This window comes from Schistocerca nitens, chromosome 9 (assembly GCF_023898315.1).
Source record: "Schistocerca nitens isolate TAMUIC-IGC-003100 chromosome 9, iqSchNite1.1, whole genome shotgun sequence".
NCBI lineage: Eukaryota > Metazoa > Arthropoda > Insecta > Orthoptera > Acrididae > Schistocerca > Schistocerca nitens.
In genome coordinates, this window is record NC_064622.1 from 187,444,149 (window position 1) to 187,465,357 (window position 21,209).

Genomic DNA, 21,209 nt, shown 5'->3' on the forward strand with positions numbered 1-21,209 from the left:
AGCACTTCGTAAGTTGTTCACTACTGTAATTTTCAGAATAAAATTAGCAAACCAGCATCTCACACACACTCAGATGACGTCACACACCACTTTGACATGTAAAAGACATCGATACAGACATCCCCGTTCTTCCAAGGAGTTGGTTAATATGTATTAGATATGGACTGAGAGGGCACAGAAAGCATCCCCACTTGTCTGTCTTCAGCGCCATTTGCACGGCACAATATCTTAAAGAATCGATCAAAATTCCCTACTCAGCTGCATTATGCAAGCGAACTTTATCGCCAGTTAGATTTTATTTGCATCAGTTACACAAACAGAGCTCGGAAATTTCGAGCTGCAAAAGTTTTAACCGACTGCATTTCCCATTGTGCAGACGATATGCTGATGCAGTTAGCAGTATCAGCTGACAAATGTGCGGACACGTTTATTTGCTCTGGTACGGAATTCTACTGGCATATTTATGCAGCTCCGCCAGTATTTAACTGGGAATTTGTTGCAGAGATGTAAGTTCCAAACGACCAGTCCGCTTTTCATTCTGAATAGTACGCCCCGTTCTCTTACTGTCGAAATGTGTCGTCGATTGCACTAGATCTGAATAAATGTCCTGAAATAGTGCAGTCGCTACCTCCTTCGAGTAATGGTCAGTCCTCGGTCGGGGCACCAGAACTTTAGTCTTGCTGTCAGCACAAGTCAAGTTTGAAACTGCTGTCGGCGTAGTTTCTTTAAGAGGTCACTGCGTTCTATACATTACCTTTGGATATTCATATATTAGCTGTTAACTGGCTCGGGCTGCACACCCACACACACCAGATACCTTTTGTTGAATTATAACCGTGAAACGAACAATACATTTTACTCTTTCGACTCCTTATATAGCAGAGTTTTGAGATATATCGTATTATACAGGGTGATTCAAAAAGAATACCACAACTTTAGGAATTTAAAACTCTGCAACGACAAAAGGCAGAGCTAAGCACTATCTGTCGGCGAATTAAGGGAGCTATAAAGTTTCATTTAGTTGTACATTTGTTCGCTTGACGCGCTGTTAACTAGGCGTCAGCGTCAGTTGATGCTAAGATGGCGACCGCTCAACAGAAAGCTTTTTGTGTTATTGAGTACGGCAGAAGTGAATCGACGACAGTTGTTCAGCGTGCATTTCGAACTAAGTATGGTGTTAAACCTCCTGATAGGTGGTGTATTAAACGTTGGTACAAACAGTTTACAGAGGATGGGTGTTTGTGCAAAGGGAAAAGTTCTGGACGGCCGAGAACGAGTGATGAAAATGTAGCACGCATCCAGCAAGCATTTGTTCGCAGCCCAGGAAAATCGACTCGCAGAGCTAGCAGAGAGCTGCAAATTCCACAATCAACTGTATGGAGAGTCCTACGAAAAAGGTTAGTTATGAAACCTGAACGTCAACTACCCGAGGCGATGGATCGGCCGCCAGGCAGCCCGTGACAGAGCACTTCATCACTGGCCTCCAAGAAGCCCTGATCTTACCCCCTGCGATTTTTTCTTATGGGGGTATGTTAAGGATATGGTGTTTCGGCCACCTCTCCCAGCCACCATTGATGATTTGAAACGAGAAATAACAGCAGCTATCCAAACTGTTACGCCTGATATGCTACAGAGAGTGTGGAACGAGTTGGAGTATCGGGTTGATATTGCTCGTGTGTCTGGAGGGGGCCATAGTGAACATCTCTGAACTTGTTTTTGAGTGAAAAAAAACCTTTTTAAATACTCTTTGTAATGATGTATAACAGAAGGTTATATTATGTTTCTTTCATTAAATACACATTTTTAAAGTTGTGGTATTCTTTTTGAATCACCCTGTATTACGCGTCACAGGAAGTTAAGATTTGTTGATCCGTATCTAGAATGTTTATGGATATTTAATCAATTTCATCAGTTGTAGTCACACGCTTCATAAACAATCTAGTCACGCTACTGTTATTACCGTCTCTCTTCGAAATCAGCTGTTTATACACTATGAACTACTTTCCGTTTTGATACTAAAAGTTGTTTGAGTGTTCGATGTTAGTCTCCTTAGCACCCATAATAAAATACTGAAAAAACGAATGTTTTAAAAAATGATAACACTTTCATATTTCTCTTTTTCTCTCTCTCTGTCACACATACAAACACACACACACACACACACACACACACACACACACACACAGACACACACTCACACACATTCATCCACGCGTATGTGCACCGAAGGCAAAATTTTGAAACCAGTTCGACACTCGTCGTAAATTAAAAATACAAGGTAAATTCCCATTTGTGTTATTGGAGGATGGCTCTTACAAAGTAGATTGAAACCGACTCAGAAATAATAGAAGCACCGAGAACCTTTCTTACTTCTTAACAATTATTCGAAGATGCTGCTCAGATAACACAATACAAATCAAAACTGTAAGCAGCACAAGCAGATCGGCAGAAATAAATTCTGTCTGTATCCGAATCCCGCTCCAGCTACTGCCGGGTCTGGGTGCTGACGAGTCCTCCCCATCTGGCTCGGTCCTCCCACCACTTTCCTTCCTCCACTTGCTGCCAGGTCACACCTCTCCTTCTACAGATATTCTCACTCCCATTTTCTATCGTGTTCTTGGGCGCCCTCTAGGTCTTTTCCCATCCATCTTTAGTTCTTCCATAATTTTGGGGAGTTTCTGCCCATGCATCCTCTTAACATGCCCATACCATCTTAATCTCTTTCTTTCAATTTCTTCTCTCATACTTTCTTGTTTAAGGTCCTTTCTAATCTCTACATTCCTTAGTCTGTCCATTCTTGTTTCTCCCTTTACTGCTCTGAGAAATTTCATTTCCCCTGCTTGCAGTCTGCTCCAGTCCCTTTCTGTCATTATCCATGTTTCTCCACCATAGGTAACAACAGGGATGTAATAATTCTTATACATAAGGAGTTTTGCTTTTCCTGAAACTTCATTATTCCAAACCAGGTGTTTTATTGTTTGGTAGAAATTGCCTCCCTTCTGTAACCTCCTATTAATTTCGGTAGTTATTCTTCCATCCCTAGATATTTTACTCCCTAAATAAGTGAAACTTTCTACCACTTTGAGAGGTTCCCCATTCAAGGTAATATTTCCGTTGATCCCTTTCTCTCTTCCAGATACCATTACTTCACTCTTATCTTTATTTATTTTTAATCCATACCTTCTCATTATTTCCTTCCACGCGTCAAGCTACCTCTTTATCACCCCATATTACCATATCATCTGCAAAAATCATCTTTTTGTCTTTTTCTTTTACTATATCTTTAACTGCCCTAACAATTCCCTCCATCACAACATTAAAAAGTGCAGGAGATAGAATACTTCCTTGCTTAAGTCCTTGTCTTATTTCGAAGTATTCAGAGTTCCCCAATGGTGTTCTAATTCTACATTTGTGTCCTTTGTACATTGTCTTTATAACATTAATGTATCCATCTTCTATATCTATCTTCTTCATTTCTTCCCAGAGTCTTTCCCTGTCAACTGAGTCATATGCCTTTTCTGTGTCTATAAAAACCATTATCACCCTTTTGTTATACTCCCAACTTTTTTCCATCAGTTGATGGATAGAAAATATCAGGTCGATCGTGCTTCTTCCTTTCCAAAACCCATAAATTAAGGAGTCAAAAACATGGACGTCCACCTTCACCGGCCTTTTTTAATAAATATAACCACGGATGTTCAGGCATTATTAACCAATAACATAACGATTTACAGTATGTCATTTTCAAGCTGAATGAAGCATCTAAGGAGTAAAACACCAACATTTTTGTTGTGAATTTTAAAACTTTCCCGGCGAATTGACTGTTCAAACAAATTTCGTGCTTGCAGCCGGTCGTCGTTCAATGCTTCGCACGATATTTCAACTGGGCACCTGCCAGTCATCTTCAGGTGAGCCGTCGCAGATTGGCGATAAAGTTCTCCGCTCCGCAATATATAGCGTTCTGTAACTATTCTGCGCATGCGTCGAAAACTTTATAGTCGAACCAACACTGCCCGCCGGCAGCGCCCTCGCTGGTGGAATAGCGGAACTCAGTCGCCCTCTGCGTTGCTGTTTGCCACGGCCGTCGACGCACTCTGTCGTCTTCGATTTGAGCAAATCGTGGAGATGATGGGATTCCATGCACTGTCCAGCTGGTAGCCGCTGTCACGGTTTAACAGATTTTCCACCAGTCGTATTTCTACGGATTCTTTAATAATGGAGTCCCAGAAAGACGTTGCTGTAGACAAAATCATTGTTTTCTCATACTCCATTGAATGTCCAGTAGAAATACAATGTTCAGCAACAGCGGACTTGCTTGGCTGCAAAAGGCGGGTGTAACGTTGATGTTCAGTGCAGCGTTCTTTCACGGTGCGTGTGGTTTGACCTATGTAAGCCATACCACATTGGCACGGTACCTTGTAAATTCCGGCCTTTCGTAGTAACAGATTGTCCTTAACTGATCCCACAAGGTCCGCAATCTTCGATGGTGGGCGGAAAACCACTTTTACCTGAAATTTTCGGAGGATTCTTGCTATTTTAAACGAAGTGTTGCCAACGAAAGGAAGAAAAGCTAAAGATTGTTCCGGCATGTTCTCCTCTTTATTCACTTCCTGCTTCTTAGTTTTGACTGTTAGTGCCCTGTTAATCTGCCGGATGGAATACCCATTTTCGCTGAATACTGTCTTTAGATGGGCGAGTTCTTGAGATAAGCTATCTAGATCTGAGACAGTATGAGCTCTATGAACAAGCGTTTTAAGCAAACTCATGGTTTGCGATGGGTGATGGCAACTCGATGCTTGCAGGTACAAATCAGTATGAGTGGGTTTCCGGTAAACTGAATGCCCTAGAAAACCATCATTCTTCCTTCGATCCAGGACATCCAAGAAAGGCAAACAACCATCTTTCTCTATGTCCATGGTGAACAGGATGTTGCTATGAATAGAGTTGAGGTGATGTAGAAACTCCATTAATTTATCTTCTCCATGAGGCCACACTATGAAAGTGTCATCCACATACCGCCAAAAAACTGTTGGCTTCAGGGCAGCGGTATGTGGATGACACTTTCATAGTGTGGCCTCATGGAGAAGATAAATTAATGGAGTTTCTACATCACCTCAACTCCATTCATAGCAACATCCTGTTCACCATGGACATAGAGAAAGATGGTTGTTTGCCTTTCTTGGATGTCCTGGTTCGAAGGAAGAATGATGGTTTTCTAGGGCATTCAGTTTACCGGAAACCCACTCATACTGATTTGTACCTGCAAGCATCGAGTTGCCATCACCCATCGCAAACCATGAGTTTGCTTAAAACGCTTGTTCATAGAGCTCATACTGTCTCAGATCTAGATAGCTTATCTCAAGAACTCGCCCATCTAAAGACAGTATTCAGCGAAAATGGGTATTCCATCCGGCAGATTAACAGGGCACTAACAGTCAAAACTAAGAAGCAGGAAGTGAATAAAGAGGAGAACATGCCGGAACAATCTTTAGCTTTTCTTCCTTTCGTTGGCAACACTTCGTTTAAAATAGCAAGAATCCTCCGAAAATTTCAGGTAAAAGTGGTTTTCCGCCCACCATCGAAGATTGCGGACCTTGTGGGATCAGTTAAGGACAATCTGTTACTACGAAAGGCCGGAATTTACAAGGTACCGTGCCAATGTGGTATGGCTTACATAGGTCAAACCACACGCACCGTGAAAGAACGCTGCACTGAACATCAACGTTACACCCGCCTTTTGCAGCCAAGCAAGTCCGCTGTTGCTGAACATTGTATTTCTACTGGACATTCAATGGAGTATGAGAAAACAATGATTTTGTCTACAGCAACGTCTTTCTGGGACTCCATTATTAAAGAATCCGTAGAAATACGACTGGTGGAAAATCTGTTAAACCGTGACAGCGGCTACCAGCTGGACAGTGCATGGAATCCCATCATCTCCACGATTTGCTCAAATCGAAGACGACAGAGTGCGTCGACGGCCGTGGCAAACAGCAACGCAGAGGGCGACTGAGTTCCGCTATTCCACCAGCGAGGGCGCTGCCGGCGGGCAGTGTTGGTTCGACTATAAAGTTTTCGACGCATGCGCAGAATAGTTACAGTACGCTATATATTGCGGAGCGGAGAACTTTATCGCCAGTCTGCGACGGCTCACCTGAAGATGACTGGCAGGTGCCCAGTTGAAATATCGTGCGAAGTATTGAACGACGACCGGCTGCAAGCCCGAAATTTGTTTGAACAACGTTTTTGTTGTTAATGCAACGGCTGTGATTTTTACGACCTAAAAAACTATAGTTTGAAGTAAGTAATTATAACATAGTAGGTTCAAGTGCTGTACCTGGCGGATAGTGTACCTAGTAACACTTGACGTTACCTGGTCAGTGTTTCAGTCTAGTGAGAGATTATAGAATCACACGAGAGAATGCGCACTACAGGTCGCCATAAACAGCTCTCAACAACTCCTTCTGTTTCGGGTATGTGAGACATAAGATCGTGTTTTGTGCAGAATTTGCAAATATTTTTAGCTCTACATATTTATGTAGTGTATAGCATTTAAAGCTATTTGGAAGAAATGGTCAATTCTTCCGTTACAGTATTTTATGGTGATCAAAATTCTCCATATTTTAAAAACTACTTTTATTACGGGTTGACGGTGAAGCCATACTTCCTCAGCCGTGCACCATCTTGTACCCTGAAACAGGAAAGGCCTTCTATCTCGAAATTGATATTTGCAAATGGACTGAGTTTCTTTAACGTGTTATCAATTTTATCCGTGTTCAGAATGGAAATTTGTGTTAGACTCCAATAGTTTCTATTTCAAAACGTATTGTAACTTATTTTCGATAACACTTCTACTTAAGTTGAGTTCACTCAGTAATTGTTATTTGTAATAGAGTAACAATGTAACAGACAGTCTACTAAATGCGGTATTGACAAAATTTTCTCGAAAGAAACACTTCAGATTTCTGGTGCAAAAAGACAACCAGAGTTGCGAGTAAAATAGATGTTTATCCAGTAGGTGACCGGTTTCGGGCTAATATCCATTTACGAGCCCAATACGTCAATTGATATTAACCATAAACACGTCTCTTAATAAATAATCAACTATTTCATTCGTAACGCTGTCTGTTTTCTTGCATCATAATTCAATAAAAACTGCTGTCCTACAGCATCCAGCGTGTTGGATGTTTGCATATTTTACATTTAATTAGAATATGTGTTCCTAGGTATATGACTATGTTGCACCTTGGAAAATTTTTTCACATTTGGAAAAACCATATGCAAGGACAGTTTAATATGTAGGGGAAGAAACGGACATATTAACATAGAATTAAATATTCGTAATAGACTGCCAAAGATGATTAACATGTAGATTCAGTGGCAAAACCGTAATAACCTACGCCATCAAGCAATATGTACCAGGAGGAAAACAATACTTGCAAAGATCAAAGAAATATTGAGATTAATGTGTCGTATGACAATACATCTGCAGCACAGTCGTCACAAATTGGTCTTTCCTTGTGGCTGAGTACAAAGTAGTACCTTTTACAGAGCTTTCAGCACCACTTCATCTCGTTCGTGTGTTTGAAAAGAGGAACGCTATGGTGCGGGACCGTTGCTTTCACACAAACGCAACTCTCTCTCTCTCTGTCTCTTTCTCTCTCTCTCTCTCTTTCTCTCTCTCTCTCTCTCTCATAGACACATATACACACACACAGACACACACACACACACACGGTGTGTATGTGCGTGTCTTCAGTTTCACCTTACGTACAAAATAAGTACATTGATAAAATTGAGACAAATAACTTTTTTCATCTATACCCATGTAAGGGGTGTGATTTTGTTCACCACTGGCTCAAATTCCGAACTCAGGGATATATATATATGAGACAGTAGCGAGCAAACTAACACTCCTAAGATCGGAATAGATGGTAAAAATTATCTGTCTCAATTTTATCAATATACTTATTTTGTATCCAAGGTGAAATTGAAGAGACAGCTTATCTTTCACTTCAGTACTTGTGAAAATTATCCCAAGGCCCACCAAGGACTGGTTAATTTCTCTGTTGGGAGGCTATTGCTCCCCAAATTGAGCTATAAACGTTGGTCCCACTATCAAATCCTCACGCGACCGTTTCGAGCTGCTTCTCACAAGACCAGATTCACGAGTGCAGCCCATTGTTTGGCAGAAAGTGGAAAACGGGACTCATTGAGGGAATCAGATCGCTTGCAGAGATCGGAAAAAAAGGAGGCGACGTGTTCTCATAATTAGAGAATGAGATTTTTACGGATAATTCAGCGAGTGTAACGAGACAAATTTGTACATTAAGGGTCTCGTTAGAATTTTCCGAGATATGAGGAAATTAAATTTAAGCGTCTCAGCTTAAAGGTTCGTGTCTTCGCGGGTTTATATCTCACCTTACGTAATACATGAGCATATTATTTATCCCGTTATCTTCGTTGTTGGGTAGTCAGTGTTAATCAGTTGCCACTGGAGCGATAGTTTCTCCTGAGCGTTTCACAAAAGACTATTACAGCATAATAAGTAATGTTCAGAAAACAGTTGCAGTATCATCAGCTGATGAGCTAATTCGTTCTGGTAGGGAGAACGCTTTCAGTAAAATGTTCGCGAGCTCACAGCCACGGTAGCAGGTTAGAACGGCACTAGCTTCGACCAAGTAGTCCTTGGTCATTGAGAAGTGGAATAACAGCTGACTGCCTCCGCCATTAACGGGTCCTTTCTTCACCCTGTGTAACAGATGTGACTTTAATGTATCTGTAATTATTATTTTGGTTGGGGCCACAGTCATGGTAAGTCTTTTTAATGATGCTGCCGCCATTAAGCTGTAATAAATTTTATTTTAATGTTATACGACCCAGATTTCAGTCTTAGACCACTTTCAAGTACAAAAACTGGAATAAACAATAGTAATATAAATCATAAAAACAATATCAGGATAACCACGAAAAATACTTTATGAATACCATGGTTCTTTACCTTTATTTATACGTAAAAGACATCAGACTGGTATAAAATACTTGTTTAAAAAGCATATCTGGTCACGAGGGCCAGATCTGTCACTAGTAAAAGTGAGAACATCTCCAAAATGACTAAATATATAGCAGACTTCCATTTCTGGACTCCGTAGCACAATTGTTATATGAAACTGTTAAGCAACACACAGGTATACGCCACACTATTGTGTCTGAACAACAACTGACATGTACATAGATGAACAAAAATCGCCTGAGAGAAGTCTGTAGCGTGTTTGCTGAAATGTTCATTTTGCGTGATAATTGCATTATCTTTGCATACATTTCCACATAACAGTGCTTGTAGTTTGTTACATGGAATTTCACTATTAAAGTTCACATGCAAACATCGTGAAGCATCTTAACATAATATATTTGTAACAAACATAGAATTTCTACCTTATAATACAGTGAATTATGTGAAACATAGTGCACTATATGAGCGAGTAGTAATATGCATCGTCAAAAACTACAAAAGTAGTACACAAATGCCCCCAAAAGTCCCTCATAGCGGCACAACCAAGAAAATCATAACACAATGGTGACAAAACGAAGGGAAGGGAAAGGACCATGAATGCAGCCATTATGTAACAGCCACAGAAAATCTGCAATTATTCCACTACACAGTATATTTCATATGGTTCCTGTTTAAAGAATATCCTGCTATTTCAAAAACAAAGGATTCTATATTTCGTTTTTATTTTTATTTTTACATGAGAATAAAATGTAAGCGCTACACATGTGGATACGGATAGTATTATATCAAATGGTAAATTGCTATACATTATTATTTGTAGCGTTTGTCACCTGCCCCATTTTTCAGAGTACCCCGTCGTCCCTCGATTCGAATCGTTCCTTGCCACCCACACCACTACCACCCCTATCCAGTTCAAATAATGTCTCGGGTTCTAAATGTTCAGATGTGTGTGAATTCCTAAGGCATCAAACTGCTGAGGTCATCGTTCCCTAGTCTTACACACTACTTAAATTAACTTATGTGAAGAACAACACACACACACACACACACACACACATGGAAATTGAAATAAGAACACCGTGAATTCATTGTCCCAGGAAGGGGAAACTTTATTGACACATTCCTGGGGTCAGATACATCACATGATCACACTGACAGAACCACAGGCACATAGACACAGGCAACAGAGCATGCACAATGTCGGCACTAGTACAGTGTATATCCACCTTTCGCAGCAATGCAGGCTGCTATTCTCCCATGGAGACGATCGTAGAGATGCTGGATGTAGTCCTGTGGAACGGCTTGCCATGCCATTTCCACCTGGCGCCTCAGTTGGACCAGCGTTCGTGCTGGACGTGCAGACCGCGTGAGACGACGTTTCATCCAGTCCCAAACATGCTCAATGGGGGACAGATCCGGAGATCTTGCTGACCAGGGTAGTTGACTTACACCTTCTAGAGCACGTTGGGTGGCACGGGATACATGCGGACGTGCATTGTCCTGTTGGAACAGCAAGTTCCCTTGCTGGTCTAGGAATGGTAGAACGATGGGTTCGATGACGGTTTGGATGTACCGTGCACCGTGCACTATTCAGTGTCCCCTCGACGATCACCAGTGGTGTACGGCCAGTGTAGGAGATCGCTCCCCACACCATGATGCCGGGTGTTGGCCCTGTGTGCCTCGGTCGTATGCAGTCCTGATTGTGGCGCTCACCTGCACGGCGCCAAACACGCATACGACCATCATTGGCACCAAGGCAGAAGCGACTCTTGTTGTGGCGTAACAAGCTAGTCACGCCACACTGAGGAGGAAGCCGAAAGGCACGCGTACACACACGCCGACTGGCGTCAAGTCTGGAACAGGATACGTATTGAATACTATAAAGAAAATACGTATCTTTGGAATATACTTTACTTTTAATCAATCCTTGTGATACATCTCTCTTGACTATACAAATGAGACTCGTAAGATACATGCACTGTGACAATTGGCGCCTTGCTAAGTCGTAGCCATTAACTTTAGCTGAAGGCTATTCTAACTGTCTCTCGGCAAATGAGAGCAAAGGCTTCGTCCGTATAGTCGCTAGCAACGTCGTCGTACAACTGGGGCGAGTTCTCGTACATCTCTCGAGACCTGCCGTGTGGTGGCGCTCGGTCTGCGATCACACAGTGGCGACACGCGGGTACGACATGTACTAATGGACCGCGGCCGATTTAAGCTACCATCTAGCAAGTGTGGTGTCTGGCAGTGACACCACAACTCTCATCGCTGAAGACGACACGTCTCCATTCGTCCCTCCATTCACGCCTGTCGCGACACCACTGGAGGCGGGCTGCACGATGTTGGGGCGTGAGCGGAAGACGGCCTAACGGTGTGCGGGACCGTAGCCCAGCTTCATGGAGACGGTTGCGAATGGTCCTCGCCGATACCCCAGGAGCAACAGTGTCCCTAATTTGCTGGGAAGTGGCGGTGCGGTCCCCTACGGCACTGCGTAGGATCCTACGGTCTTGGCGTGCATCCGTGCGTCGCTGCGGTCCGGTCCCAGGTCGACGGGCACGTGCAGCTTCCGCCGACCACTGGCGACATCGATGCACTGTGGAGACCTCACGCCCCACGTGTTGAGCAATTCGGCGGTACGTCCACCCGGCCTCCCGCATGCCCACTATACGTCCTCGCTCAAAGTCCGTCAACTGCACATACGGTTCACGTCCACGCTGTCGCGGCATGCTACCAGTGTTAAAGACTGCGATGGAGCTCCGTATGCCACGGCAAACGGGCTGACACTGACGGCGGCGGTGCACAAATGCTGCGCAGCTAGCGCCATTGGACGGCCAACACCGCGGTTCCTGGTGTGTCCGCTGTGCCGTGCGTGTGATCATTGCTTGTACAGCCCTCTCGCAGTGTCCGGAGCAAGTATGGTGTGTCTGACACACCGGTGTCAATGTGTTCTTTTTTCCATTTCCAGGAGTGTATTTACATTTTCTGCGTGCCGCCTTCACGGTGTCTCGGTATTAATGGTCGGGAGTGCACGTGGTCTGACTTCTTTGGAATACGAGTGAGCGAGTGCTACCGTTGGCTCGCCGCAGGCAGGCGGCGGCGGGAGATGCGGGCCGGTTGCGGGGCGTCGCGTGTGGCACCTGGGCGCGCCGCGCCGGCAGGACGGCCGGGCTGCGCTATCTGCGGTAACGACTTCCGGCGCGGGCCGACACCTCGCGGCCAATTACCACCGGCGGCCAGCACCTGCTGCCCAGGGACGCCCGGTCCCACGGCCGGGGTCGACGGCAGGCGGCGCGCGTCGCCGTCCGCCACCGCGACCGCAAATTAAGTCACTAGCCTACGCGAGCGCCTCCATCATCGTCTCGCCTGCCTCCGCCCCTGCCTGCCACCCAGATGTCAGCAGTCGGGCTGAGCACTCTGTGCACGTTTTCCGGCTGCTTCGCTTCGGGGCCGATATGCAAACGAGGTGTAATTTAAAAACTCACCGAATGAAGTCGACAAACCCTGCAGAGAAAAATGTAAAAAAGAATTTAGCCCTGAAAAGAAAGAGTAATAGCAGCGGGGAAAGTCATGGTCTTGATTAAGAAGTCCCTTCCAGGCGCATAATGCGCTCTGTCAGCGACACTAATGACTACAACGATAACGTTTAACGCTGGCGTACGTAAATCCATTCGCACTTAGACGAGCACATATTGCTATTTTAATTACGAAATAATACGAGGGGCGTTGAATTATTAATGCAACACACTTCTTATCGACCAGTTTCGACTGAAAAAAATTCTGAACTTGTTGAGGGACATAGTGGTATATTCCTGCTTCATCCCCTACAGTTTCTTTAAATGAAACAACAAGTTTACTGTTACCTGTCACCGTTTTATTTATTTCCACGACGCGTTTAAAAGGTTTAAACTTCCATCATCGGGTGGGATTTACATCAGTTAGTATGACATTTCTGTGTGTCTTGTGTTACGATTTTTATGGAGGAACTTGTGGCACTGCCTAATGGAGAAACAATATACTATTTCAGAACATGGTTTTGGATTTCTTATGACAAAAAATTAAACTGATATCTAATGGTAAACATAAAGTGAGTAAACTAGAGTACCTCCAGTGGTCACAGGTTCCTTTCGCTGTCGTAACACATCACATGTATACTGTCACATTTGTAAACATATATGGCGTTTGGGGGGTGCAAGGTTCGTATAGCAGAAGAGAAGTCATAATCGCAAAGTGCAAAGAATATACATCGTAACAACATTATTACAGAATAATTGTTTAAAGCATTTGAAGGTGTTTGTTTTGAGGTGTCGAATATATGTGCGTGTACTTCAGGTGGCAAGTTAAAACAGCTTAACATTCGTACTCGTTTATGCAATCAGGTGAAATGTTAAAATGGCTTAAACTTCATACTTGTTAATAACAATCAGGTGAGATGTTACAGACTTGAAGTGTAATAATCATATAGGCTACAGCAGTAAGGTCATACATAGATGACATTATTTGATTGGGATTAGGCTGGAGGCGGAAGGAGAGGAAGAGAGAGAGAAAGTGTGTGTGTGTGAGAGAGAGAGAGAGAGAGTGGAAAGAGTGATTATATGAGAGCAAACATTGACATGGCAAGGAGTCTTAAGATTATATATTACATATATTAGGTGCCTAAAGGTTGGGGTAATACATTGGTTAATGCTATAAAATATGCAAATAGATGTACAATTTGTGCCAGTTCGGTCAACTTCTGATACGTGGCGGCGCTAGATGCAACCTTCAAAACGGCGTCTCTAACAGAGGTCTGTTTTAAGCAGACAGTTGTCATTGAGTTTCTTTTGGCTGAGAACCCGAACATCGTAAATATTCATAGCCGCTTGTAGAATGCCTACGCAGACCTGGCAGTGAACAAAAGCACGGTGATTCGTTGGGCGACGCAACTGACATTGTCAAACAAGGTCGCGCAGACCTGTCCGATTTCCCGCGTGCCAATCACCCGCACACAGCTGTGGCTTCTGCAATGTTGGAACGTGCGGACACACTCACGCGAGTTGAGCGATGGATCACAGTCAGACACCTCGCTGCTCAACTGGACGTCTTTGTTAGTTGTGCTGACATAGTGATCCATCATTTTGGGGTCCTCAAAGGTGAGTTGCAACTGGGTTCATTGCCACGTAAAGGACCATCTGCATGGAATTGCTTGCTCGTTGCGAGACTCATAGCGACAAGTGTCTGCCAAACATCGTCACAGACGATGAAACATAGATTCATCAGTTCGAACTGGAAACAAAACGGCAATCGACGGAGCGGCGCCACACCACCTCTCCTCCGATCTTCCGACTTCCAGCTGTTCGGCCGAATAAAGGATGCACTCCTTGAGAAGCAGTACGCGAACGAATGATAGGTTACTGATGCAGCGGACATTTGCGGCACCGTGAGACTCACCTGGCTCGTCTCATCACCACTCAGTCAAAACCGCCAAGGACAGAAATGTGAAACATAGAGGAAAACTTTATTGAAAATATGTCACTATCAATGCACCTTTAACCAAGAGCTACGAAAATTGATATCTGGTTTCTCAGTAAGAAATAATAAAATATCCGTTTCATTATTTTAGAAAATTTAACTCCTATGGATTAGAAATAGTGATGAATTTTTTTAAAAAAAGCTCATTATCAAGGAACTAATACTACATTTTTAAAACTACATCAATCACAATTGGTATTTGACCAAGAGAAAAAATAAACTCACAATTGTTGCTTCTGTGTCTAAAACGGCCAAGATGAAAGACCATTTAAATCCAAATCAATTTTTCAGCGACTACTCTGTGTCGTACGTAACGATGATGACGTTGCTCAAAACATGAAACACGAACCAGCAGCAAGGCCTACTGCGCTGTTTCACGGGACGTTGATGCGACAAGCTGCAAAGTCTGCGTTGATCGACCGTTCTTGGTGAGATGGCACAGCCCAAAAATGAATTTCCATCCAACGCAGTGTTTACAATTGATGGCGGATCCCTGTCTCATCGGGTGGTATGGTCGCATGCAGCAAATTACAGTCAGCTCTGCCTCCAGTACGTCAGTAATCACTTCGGTACGAACGTCACTGTTGTTTTCGACGGCTACAACTCTCCAAGTAGTAAAGAGGAAGAACACATAAAAAGAAACACGAGGAAACCATGTGCAGAGGCTGTAACTGACGACCTACACCAACAACATCTCCTGGAGCCTTCTAGAATAGCGTTAAAAACAAAGTGCGCTTCATTGCTGTGTTGTCCAGACTCCTGATAAGAGCTGCGATCGAGGTAATTGTGCCTCCCGGGTCCGCGGATATTGTGCTGGTGGAGACTGTTATGCATAACGCCAACAACAGTGCACCATCCGTGAGGTTAGGCGAATACTGATAGTATCTTCCTTTTGGCCACTACGTCTAACCCCTGGACTAGTGACGAGAAAAACGGACCCGTTAAAACCGATATCGGTGTTTTCCTTCTGAATGACTGCCATTTTTGGTATTTTTGTGGTCTCAGTCATGAAAGATGTTTTCAGTTTTTACTAATAACCGACTAAAAAACCGGAAAATCGATTAGCCATAGCAGCAGAGCTAAAATTTTTCATATTCAAATATATCATTTTTAAAAAGGAGTAAGTTGCATTGGCTTGAAATACTGCGTTTTTACAGAAAATTGGAAAGTCGATCGGTGCTATTTTAATAACAGTATCAACAGAAACGTGCACGACACATGGCCTAAGAATTGGTAAGGTATTGCTGAGACAATAATCGCTCTGTGGCCGCGTTTCGCTGCTTAAGGTATGTGTGTACGTGCAGCGAACAAGATTTGACCCCACCTGGTCTATAAGGTAGTTTCTCGCTGTCGTCACAGGACATCAGTTCTATGACAGACTAGCTGTAACCCCAGGCTAAGTAATTGACAACCACAGGACTCTGTGTAATCACCAGGCCATTTCAATATTTATACCAGCGATACGCCCAACACTAGTGCAAAAAGATGCTATTTGCTGATGATATAGCACTATCTTATCAAGCAAGAAAGTTGGAAGAGTGTTAAGGGTCTCTGACCACAGATTTACACACAATGAGGGACTATTTCAAGAACTGGAGATTGAACCCAAATCCATCAAAAACGGAGGTAAGTGCTTACTATCTTAATAGCTGTGAGGCAAATCACAGTTTCAATACGGTCTTCGAAAACGTCCCCCTGGAACATAACCAACACCCAAAATATTTGGGGGTCATTTTGGACCAGGTTCTTACCTTTAAGAATTATTTACAAAATGTAGCAAAAAAAGTGAGCACCAGAAATCTGAGCGAGTTAGCATGGGGTGCAAATGCAGATACTCTTCGTACTGCTACATTAGCATTAGTTTACCCCACAGCAGAATACTGAGCTTCAGTACGAAAAACAGTGCACTTGTACTCCTAATTGACATGAGATAGCATCAAGCAATGAAAATAGTCAGTGACACTACTAAATCTACGCCACTACCATGGCTGTCTGTATTATGTAATATTGCACCACTATCAATAAAAAGAGAAGCATCAGCAATTGTAAGTAGGTTGTTTAGGTTTTCTTATTGGTAACGCCACGTAGCGCTCTGTGTGAGAATCACGGGCTGTGCTGTGTGCAGTCTGTGGCTGGTTTGCTTTGTTGTCTGCCATTGTAGTGTTGGGCAGCGGCAGCTGGATGTGAACAGCGCGTAGCGTTGCGCAGTTGGAGGTGAGCCGCCAGCAGTGGTGGATGTGGGGAGAGAGATGGCGGAGTTTTGAAATTTGTCATGAACTGCTATATATATATATATATATATATATATATATATATATATATATATATATATATATATATATATGATGATATTAAGGTAAATACATTGTTTGTTCTCTATTAATATCTTTCATTTGCTAACTATCCCTATCAGTAGTTAGTGCCTTCCATAGTTTGAATCTTCTATTTAGCTGGCAGTAGTGGCGCTTGCTGTATTGCAGTAGTTCGAGTAACCAAGATTTTTGTGAGGTAAGCGATTTGTGAAACGCGTAGGTTAATGTTAGTCAGGGCCATTTTTTTTGTAGGGATTTTTGAAAGTCAGATTGCGTTGCGCTAAAAATATTGTGTGTCAGGTTAAGCACAGTCTGGTATAATTGTTCTAAAAAGGGGGCGTTTCATATGTCGACCCTTAGCCGAGGATACCTCACTGGAATCTTCTGATTTTTTTCTTGTAGTTTGTGTAATTAGTGCAGCTATTGTTTATTGCTAGCGCGTAATTGTAGAGAGAATTTCCTTTGTAGTTGTAGTTTTTCATTCTTGTACAGTAAAACAGTTGTGGCATGAATGTAGATTTGCACCAAGTATTTCGCAGCTGCGCTTGCAATTAACGAGATATTATTTTCAGTGCTATGTTAATGTGTTCTCTTATTGTTGCTCTTCAAATTGTGTTTTTCTGTGTTATCGTGTGAAATATTGTGACAATAATGGCGTGTGAAAAACATAACACTAGGCTCCAAAGTAAACTGAGAAATAATAGTGACGACGAGTGTAGCTTACCAGCACCGCTGTGTAATGAATTAACAGACATTCAAAGTAGTAATTTGGTAACTGTGCATAGGGAAATGGAGCGGGCGTCAAATAATGGTGTAGACAGTGAAACAGGTAGTGAACAGGGAAGCATTATCGATCGATCGGTCGGCAACAGCTCGCCTCGGGAATCGGGAATGACAGAACAAAATATTGCAAATACTGTAGACTCAGGTTTTGGGTTCTCACCGTTTTCTCAAATGAGTCAAGAAACATTTTCTGCTTATCAAAATGTGAATGTTGCCGGTGCAACTTCACTGCCGAAAAGCACTGAGGAACATGTTTCAGACACCAGTGCATTGTTATTACAGTTAATGCAACAAATGGGACAAAGGCTACAAAAATTAGACACAATGGAACAAAATCTTCAAAAGTTAGACACAATGCAACAACACCAGAGACAAACACAGCAACAGTTAGACACAGTGGAACAAAATCTCAAAAAGTTAGACACAGTGGAACAAAATCTCAAAAAGTTAGACACAGTGGAACAAAATCTTAAAAAGTTAGACACAATGGAACAAAATCTTCAAAAGTTAGACATCACACTTGAACAAACACGTGAAGATTTAACTACTGAGTTACATAACAATGAATCGAAATGTCACAAAGTCTGTAATGACGTAAAAACATAAATTTGTGAGCATTTTCAACCTATTTTTTTGCGGCATGAAAATGCATTACAGAATCACGAAGCAGCCATAAAAGAACTGCAAACCATTGTTCATGAAAATCATGAGACCTTGTGGGCTAAAATTGACTCAGTTGCATCTACCGATTCGGTTACGCAACTTGCAAGAACTCAGGAAATCTTGAAGGACACAGTAGATTCGATTTCAACACAAATGGACACTCTGAAACTTGGTTCAGAAAAACACACTGAGGAAATGGGTTCACTATCGGAGAAAGTAGCCGAACTTTCGGATCAGGTCACTAACTTATCTACAAAGGTAGATGATGATCTGAATGACACAAGACCTGTAGCCTTCACTGACACAGAAGAGTATGAACAAATTAGAAAATTCAAACAAAATCAACATCAAATCAATACACAGTACAAAAGAGAAATCCGGGAAGTACAAGATCAGTTGACACAGGTAATACAAGAATTACATATTTCAGAGGACACTCGCGCTCCAGTACGGGAAGAGGGACATAGAAATACGGAACAGCCACAAAATAATAACACAGCGCATTTCGGAAATTATGAAAGAAATTGGCAAGGCGCACCGAATTTTGAAATGGAACCGCCGAAACGACGTAACAATGACCGATATGCGACTCGCCGACATGATGACTTTGACTATAAGCTGTTCATTACCACACGTAAATTCAAAACATTCTGGCAACGACATTCATCCACAAGCATGGCTCCATCAATTCTCTCATTGTTTTCCTCCCAACTGGTCGTTAGAACACAGATTAGAATTTATGTGTGGCTACTTAGAGAATGAACCAGCTGTAAGAATGCGATCGGTCATTCACGATTGTCACAGTGAAGGAGAATTTTACCATGCCTTCCTCTCAGCATATTGGTCTCAAGCTACACAAGACCGAGTAAAACATAGCATCATGATGATGAAACACTTTGAACAATCTGAATTTTCCAGTCTTGTCAAATATTTTGAAGACATGTTGCATAAGAATCAGTATCTTTCAAACCCATACAGCCCCTTAGAACTCATCCGCATTTGCTTAATCAAATTGCCTGAACATTTACGACATATTATTTTAGCAGGACGTTGCAAAAACGACATTGAAGCTTTTCAGGGACTGTTACAAGAATTAGAAATTGACACAGACAGTCGTGGGATGCGAAAACAGGAAAACAATCACTACAGGTCACATCCGTCACAATTCCGTGACGACAGAAATAATAACTGGACACTACAAGGCTATTCTCACAACACATATCGTGCCCAAAACAGACATCACCCGTACGACAACCACTGGCAGAGTAACAATAGTTACAGAGAAAGATCGCATTTCCGTAGTAATGATTATGACAGAGACAATAATAGAAACAGACAATATGGTAACCAGAACTATTATTATCAAGGGAGACAGAGTAATTTCAGACGCAACAGTTCAGAGCGCAGTTACGATTCAGGAAGAAATTCCCCACCACGTGACCGGCAAGAAAGAAACTATGGAATCTACCGACATGACGACAGACGATGTGATCGTAACGACAGAGCTGAATTGCATTAGAACTGGCGAGCTTCAAACAGGGCAGGGCCTTCTCGGCAAGGTGAATTTGTAGAAGTTCGGTCTCCTAATCCCAATAACGGCGTGCGCCAACAAAGAAACAGACAATGACTCGCACCGCAGGTATCCACCTGCGCCGGCTGGCTCAGGGAAAAATAGGGAACACGCTAACCTTGAGAAAAATTCCAGTATTCTTTACCGACGTATACCACATGATAATTGCGTTAAAGTTGAAACTCTGTGTACTAGGAAGAGTAAAGGATTGCACTACACTTCACATGTAAAACCGCTTATTGAGAGATAATCTGCTATTTAACTTTGTCTTTGCCATAAAACTTTTCACTTCACATTTCTAGTATGCTTTGTCAGACTTAAGAAACTGTTAACATGCAACAATGTTTGAAGTTAAATATCCAGTCTAGAACCTAGGGAACATTTTTAAACAGAAATTACGATTGCATTGTTATAGTGAACAGATGGCACAGTGTTGTATTTGTACATTCTTGCTTGTTAGTTGCACGATTACGTAACAACTATCAGGCTCACATACTTAGAACATATACCGGCACTGCTAATGAGATTTTCATGCAACATTTTGGTTTACTTGAAAAGACATTCTTTATTTGAAGTACTTTCTGTGGGATTAAAGATGACTTAGCACTTGGTTTCTTTGACAGCTACACAATTATATCATGAGGCTACTAATGTGTGACACAATTTACATTGTTGCTTTTGTGCTGTATCTACTTTACATCTGCACAGTTTTTCTGAATTCTTCTGGAAAGTAAAACATGTTTAATAGTGACTTTGTGGTATAGCTACAATAAGACAGCCTTTTTTTATTAGCACAACAATACGTTACAGTGTAGTACTTTCTTGATCACGGTACTGTACGTAATAACTACGATATCTATACGCAAAGCATTTCACTTTTGTTTATCATGAGGTAAGTACATTGGCTTTTGCAGAACTTAGCTTTCGGAGGAAAATAACTACGACACTTCCACAGAGATTATCTTACAGCAAGACGAACATTTAGCGCTACAGTACACGTATTTGTGTGATTAATTTTGTACTTAAATCATTTATTTTCAAAGATATTTGAAGTACAATGATACAAAGATTTTCCGTGATACACTTCATTCCACTGCTGTAATCTGTAACACCTGAGGGTATAATTACATTAATCCTCAGGGGGGTACACGCTTACTCTGTGTACCATGTGTGTGGCAAGCACAAGGAGCCCTAGCTAATATGGTATTTGCTTATACAATTTTACACATCGGTACCATATTTCTCTAACACACAAATTACACAGCTATCTGATCATGTAACTGAGAGATATACATTTTTTTTTACTACATCAGTGACAGATGTTTACGCAATTACACAGTTGGATAACTTCACACTTACG